The sequence below is a fragment of the Rhamphochromis longiceps genome, linkage group LG3 (genome assembly GCF_057381845.1).
Source record: "Rhamphochromis longiceps isolate RC_006_pf linkage group LG3, R_longiceps_female_GT1.1, whole genome shotgun sequence".
Taxonomy (NCBI): domain Eukaryota; kingdom Metazoa; phylum Chordata; class Actinopteri; order Cichliformes; family Cichlidae; genus Rhamphochromis; species Rhamphochromis longiceps.
In genome coordinates this window covers 43,113,620-43,120,795 of record NC_140559.1, presented here as the reverse complement: position 1 = coordinate 43,120,795, position 7,176 = coordinate 43,113,620, and the positions used below count along the sequence as shown (strand labels likewise).

The 7,176-nt window shown below is 38.5% G+C and overlaps 1 pseudogene; it reads right to left on the bottom strand.

The window, feature by feature from the left end:
- Positions 1 to 2,796: 2,796 nt before the first annotated feature.
- LOC146674905 (basement membrane-specific heparan sulfate proteoglycan core protein-like) overlaps positions 2,797 to 7,176 on the bottom strand; it is a 75,176-nt pseudogene continuing 70,796 nt past the window's right edge.

Below are 7,176 nucleotides of genomic sequence, written 5' to 3'. Positions count from 1 at the left end.
AATATCATATCATGGTGTGTGAAGAACGGGTTACAATTTCCAGCAAAGAAATGTTAAATGAGCAGCCATTGTGTTGTAAATGAATGGATATTTTGTTGATAAGAACAATGACTTGTACTTAAGTAAACATCATGAGTCAATGACTTAAAAATTTAAGACAGTACATCCTTCCGTCCATTTTCTAAACCTTGCACAGGTTCAGGTTGCAGAGGCAGCAGCTTGAGCAGAGAAGCCCAGACTTCCCTCATCCTGGTCACCTCTTCCAGCTCATCAAGGTCCTGGGACATTAAAGCTCCCTCTCGAATGACCAAGCTCCTCACCCCAGAGATGGGGTTCCTCACTCGATCTCTAAAGGAGAGCCCAACAAGGAATCGTATTTCTGCTGCTTGTATCCACAACCTTATTCTTTCGGTCACTACCCACAGCTTGTGACCATGGGTAAGGGTAGGAATGTAGACTGACGGTAAATTCCGCTCAACTCTCTCTTCATCACAACAGATCTCGAACCGCCACCTTATGAAGGTTGAGGTGTTTGTGCGCTCCAGTGATCCTGGGAACTAAGTTGTCAGGAGCAATCTGCCCCTGGTAGGGTCACCCGTGCAGATCCTGGGTGAGGGGCCAGACAAAGTGATTCAGGCAACCTCTATGCAGCATAATAAATCACAGGTCCAGCGTACCACGCCTGGGGCATGGTTAATTGGGTCCTACTCTGGAGTCAGGCTGGGTAGTACAGTTGGTGGCTGAACCTTAACCCATGGGGTCCATATTGTTGAGTGGTCTGTGGATCAGATACCAGTCAGAGCTGGCGGTCCTGGTGCTCCGATCTAAAACTGGTTAAGTAATATAATAATAATAATAAAAATAAGACAAATCTATAAAACACTAAATATATTTAGTATAAATCTAAAGTGGCCTGCATCTGGGTGCATGTAGTAACATTTTTTGATGACCTTCAACTCTTCTTAAGCAACACTTTATTCGTGCAGTGCAAAACCAAAAGATCATATCAAGTCTCAATCCTATACTGCATGACCAAATATAGATGACAGAGACATAACAGGGATGCAAAATATGTCTGGAAGGCTGCTTGGGTTTAGTTGGTATGACTCCAAAATAAACAACTTCCCCAAATGGCTGCTCTCCGAGGCTTTAGGTGTTAACTGTTACCTCCTTTGTCTCATCAATTGGCGATTGGCTTCAGCCCTGTCTCATTTTCTTGAGTTGTCTCCACTCCTCTAATCATCCTTCTGTGTATATTTAGTCGCTGCCTCTCCTTAGTTTTGTGCCAGTCTTCCTTCTGTGTTTTTGGTCGTCCTCTCTACAACATACATGACGGTTTATTTGGGTCGGTTATCTCAGTTTGATGCCATGTTTACATCCATGTAGCATGCCCTTGTCATTCTACCACAATCAAATAACTTTACTTCACAGAAATACGAAATGCAGAAGAAAGAGAAGCACTGTTTAATATAGATATAAAAATCCATTTTTATAACACATGTTCTGATTGGCCTGTCTGTGTCCTTCCTTCTTACACAAACCTCAAACAGCTCCTGTGGTTTTGACTGAATGTTTATATTTCCTGTCCTTTTCAAAAACAACAGCTTGTTTCTTGTGTTGTGTTGTTATCTTTATCTATAGATGTGCAAAGTTGTTCTGTTTCTTCAAGCGGACATATTTCGCCAAGTCATAATTTTCACCATTTTCTTCTTTAAAAACTCTTATGTTATTTTATTTTTTTTAAATATATCATTATCTTGCAAAGAGCTGCATCATCTTATCAAAAGCACCTTGTGCAACAGAACTCCACTGGAACAGGATCTTGGGTGAAGTGAAACAGGTTATAGGAGACTTCAGCAGCTACTTTACTAAAATCATGGCTGAATATGTGACAAAAGTTGGCAAGAGAACTGTGGACTTACAAATTGGATCTGTGTTATTTGCCGCTCTCTGCTCATCTGTACCATGTGGATTAAAAATTTCAGAAGGATTTGGACTATTATGTTGGATATATATAACTGATGTGATTTGATGATTATTTTGTGATGATTATTTTTGAATCTGCTTTTGTTTTACTCCTGTTAAATTGCTTTAATAAAATTTCATGCAAACAGTAAGAGGAAAACTGCAGAATATAATAATTGAATGGGTTTTCCACGTGTCTGCATGGCCCCTCTCCAGGTACTCCAGCTCCATCCCACAGTCCAGAGACCTGCATGTTAGGTTAACTTGTGATTCTAGTGGTCGTAGGTGTGACTGTGAGCCTGAATGTTTGTGTGTCTCTGTGAGTTAGTCATGTGACACAATGGTGAACTGTCCCAGTGTGTTACAGCTGGGAGAGGCTCCTGTGATTCTGAATTAATAAGTGGAGAACATAGGTTGATAATTCCTTTTTACATGATGTAGATTTTTAAACTCAAATAGTAAAAGTATTTGTTGGTGTCCACACCAGCACTTCCTAAGAAACTCTGCTGACTTTAAGTCGTTGCTATCAGCTACAAAAATCACAGGCTTCAAACTTTTATCTCACTGCTGTTGGAACAGGATACATTCAAAGTTTTATACAAAAGTTCAACAGTGAATATAAAAAAAAAAATCAGCTGAATATAAAGAGCCTGGATCTGAAACAGGACACACCCTTGTGTGTGCTATGCTAAGCGAAAGTAATAAGTCTATATCATATTATTATTCAATATCATCTTCATAAACACTAAAAAGTGAGCGCGTCTGATATTTGAGCAGCAGAGGAGCAACAGTGGATTCATAAAATGCTCCTTTTTGCTGCTGCAGCTCTCCTCACTGACCTGTAAGACAAACACACAAAGAACAGAAATGTCCAAGTTTCAGGATGTTCACCATTTAATAACTTGAAGAATAACTCATCCTGCATGGCAGCATAATTACCAGGAAAGCTTCCTAATATGACTTCAGAATAAACTGCTGCATCAGCTGCAGGACTTGATTTTCCTGTGAGTGGAAAGAAGATTTTAAGACCAGAGAAGTCAGAGCTCAGGATACATTTGATCAGCAGATATATGACACAGAGCTGTTGGACGTAGAGGTGGATTTAAACTGCAGATTTGTCAGCTGCAGCCATTAACAGCATTAATGCTACGCTCCCCTTAATGATTCTCGCTCTTTGTAGTTTCACTAGATTATTACTTTAGCTGCCAAGTACAGAACAGACTACTTTAAGTGCTAAGAGCAGCATGTAAGAGCCAATGATGAGATGTAATACTTCACAAGGTTTCCTTTACTGTTACACAAAAAGTTAACAATTTAGACTTTTGAACAAAGGATATTTTATTTAAGGAAATTAGCAAACCAAAAATCTTAATCAACTAGTAATAATCATGTAATTCAATCACCTGACTGTTATCCTAATGTAACTAATCTACTCAGTGCTATTGCTGATTTCAGATATAGTGTTGACATAAAAAAAAAGATAATTTCAGTTCATAAGTCCACAGTGATTGGTCAACTGAAACTTTTGACCGTGAACTCCACAGTTCTTTCTTCCAATGTTGCTGATGTTACTCATCTGCAGCAAACTACAAAATGAACTCATATACTCATTTATACTCTGCATCACCCACCCTGTGTTTAAGTGCTTTGAATGATGACAACACAACAACACAGTATCATGCTAAACAAATACACCTGACTTAATGACTAACCCACCATAAACCTAAATGACTGCAGATTAACTCTGCTGATGTATAGTGGTAGTGTGTAGTAGGTAAGCTTGATAAGTGAATAACTAAACTCCATGTTGACCTATAATTAGCTGCAACATAATGAAATGACACATTTCAGTACAAACACTGAATGAGACTGTTGTGTCTGTACCTGCAGCTCCCGTCTTCACCTCAGAGTAAACAGCACTCTGCTCTGGTTCATGATGCTTCCCTGTGAAGATGATCAGAGTATTTGACACAAGAAAATAAATTTTTTTTAATCTTTATTTTTTGTATTTTTACATTATATTTAAATTTATTATTTTTAAACTGCATGTGTTTTATTTACTTACTCTTCTTTTGAAGGTTTTTAAGGTCAATAAGAGAGTATGTGACATCTTGATGTTGATCTGATCCTGAAATGTTCATATTTTAGTTACAGGAATGTAAACATGTCATATGGAATTAGTTTCATTAAATCAAAAGCAAGTTTCATCTCTGACTGCTCTGTGCTTTTCTGCACATATACTGCACCATTTCTGTTGTCTTCCACGTGCATAACATATTCAGAGAGGTTATTGGTTCCTAATTAAAAGACGAGCCAGGGTCACATTAATCATTTTAATAAAAACCTAAAAGAGATTAAATATTCCTCTTTAAGTCAAAACCAGAACTATGAGATATTTTCAAACCATTAACCCATAATGTTGTTATTGTTTGTGTTGTTATGATATTAAACAACAGCTGTTCTCACTCCCGGGGCGTAGCATACCAATGTTTTGTCACGCAGCGTTCCTGAGGATTGCGAAAGGAGACCTTCCTTGTATGGCAAGCCACCCTGGCCAAATATTGCGATGGCTTGCCATATCCACGTTCTTATGGTAGGCGCCGGGTTATGGATGAATTCCTGTGCAATGACGGTCCCGCGGTAATAGACGTTCCAGCCATGTATTCCAGCCCTAAACCTAACCTTATCCCTAACGTTAACCAGCACTTTAATAAAGTGAAATAGTGTTTTCCAAAGCAATTTTAAGAAAATGAACAAACATGTGTAGATTGCGTCCAAACGGTTCTCATGTTTTCTTATTTTTCCAATGTTGTCATTTAGGAACGTGTTGGGTACCCAAAAGCGTAAAATGTTGATGATTTGTCACCTAGCATGAAATATTACGCTTGGGGAGTGAGAACGTGTTGGAAACAACATCTCTGTGGATTCTTTCAGTAAAGATACATTCAGGTTGTAAACTCCTGTTTGTTTCTGATTTTATGTTCATGTGGCATTTGGCCGTTTGGATTTTTGTCTAACTGGATTTTGATAAAGATCCTTTGAAAAACTGCTGAACACAAACTGAACCTGTTTGAAACTGTTTGAGTTAATGAAGACTGAATGAAAAGTCAATATTAATAATGATAATATTATTTAAATGGTTTAAATACTGACCATGTTGAAGAGAGTTGTACTCATGAGTTTCATTCAGGTTGACTCCATGATTTGTGGAGGAGCCCGGACTGTGACTCTCAGACTGGATCGACCTAAAACAGGAAATGCACACAATAAACTTAAAAGTAACTGATGTTTGTTTAAAATAATAATAAAAAGTATTTTACCAACCTGGTGAAGCAGGAATCTGTGAAAGAGACAAATGTTATTACACATGTTTGTCATGTATAAATTGTTCCACTGATATTTAGTGTCATGAGATCAGAATACATGTATATGTGTGAATAATTAAAGTGCATGTAGTAAATAAACTCTCTAATACAGCATGAAAAGAAGAGGCTCTTACACTTGGACTGTCTGCAGCGATACAACAAGAGCAGGAGAATAATAATGAGAGAGACTCCACAAACCAGTCCAACAATCAACCACACAGGAGGTGAAGAGCTGTCAGCTCCTGACACAGTTACTGTAACAACAAACAATAATTAATTATTAATAAATAAAACAAACACTCTGAGAGCACAAATCTCTGCTAAGGCAGCTCACTCTGTTGACAGCATTTACTTTTAAGGAAACAATATTGTATTTTCTGTGTATTTATTTTGTTTTATTTGTACTGTGAGAAGTTTTTAGTGAGGTAAAAATAAGTCCAAAGGCAGATTTTTTCAACATGACAACAAGGGCACATGTGAAATGTAAAAGTGAGGTCAGAGGTCAAACCTAACATGATATCTTAAATCTTTATACAGTACTTTCTATATGTTGACAATACACAGCACCTTTGTAAGAATCATAGTTTCTGTGTTATAAGGATTTATTTAGTCATAAAGTTGACCTTGAAGACCTCGGTGGCTGTAGCCAAATGTTAATGGATAGTTAACATGACTGCAGCTCGTCAGTGAGGTAACCAGGCAGGTCTGCTGGGATCCTTTCTAGGAAAATAAGATTTGTATGCTAACAGATTTTCCCCTTGTTTCAGTTTCTTCCTGCTTCAAGATTCGTTTTCATGCCATCATTCACCTCCAGTCAGACGCCTGCCACCTTGGATCATTACCCCTGTATTCACCACCACCGCTGCCCCCCTCGGAGCCTCTTCCTCATTTGCCTGCCTGCCCATCGTTCAGCAGTTTCCACAGACCTCTGCCTTCATCCACTAAACCCAGCTAGTCTGGACTCCAAGTAAGGCATTGTTGCAGCCACTTTATGAACACTCTCTGTCTTGTCACATTCCCTCAGATTTCCTGCCCTAACTGCTCTCTCCTCTCCCACAGATCTGCCGCCCTCACGCTGTTATGTGCGCTCCTCTGGCCTGTCTCTCTCACCTCAGTTAAGATGTTTTTGTAGGACTCACTCATTAAGTTTAGGTTCATTTATGTTTTGTTCTTGTTGACTGAGTCAAAGCTCACAATCTGTTGTTTTAACTTATTTATCCTTTGTTTGAGTAAAAAAACCTTCACTTATTACATCCTCTGCTGTTTTCACTTGAGTCCTGAATCACAACGATATTAAACCTGACAATATAGAGATATTACATAATAATTTTATAAAAGTTCTGACAAAATAGATCCAGGTGACTTCAAGCATTAAACCGACAATCTAATGTTCCTTCTCAAGCATGAAATCCATTAAAATCCATCACGTGTTGATCCTGCTCACCTTTAACTGACATCCAGCTCTGTGCTGACTCTCTTCCTGAGTACTGACACTTGTAGAAACCTTCATCAGACTTTGACACTGCAGAGATCTTCAGCTCCCCTCGGGTATCATTTTGAATAAGTTTGTCATTGTGATAGAAAAACACATTGGAAAGTATTTTTTGTGTTCTCAAACTGCAGCTCAGATTAACAGAAGCTCCCTCAGTCACAGGATGAACAGGATTCACCAGGATAGGACCATTACCATCATCTGTGAAACAATCACACACAATTGTTTCAGTCACATCAGCTGGTGCAAAACTTTTAGAAAAAGCTGTGAGTCGTGTCTCATGATCTACATGCAGACCTGGCTTCAGAGAGATTTTCTGAGAGCCTGGTTTTAATGACTGGAGAGACGTTTGAA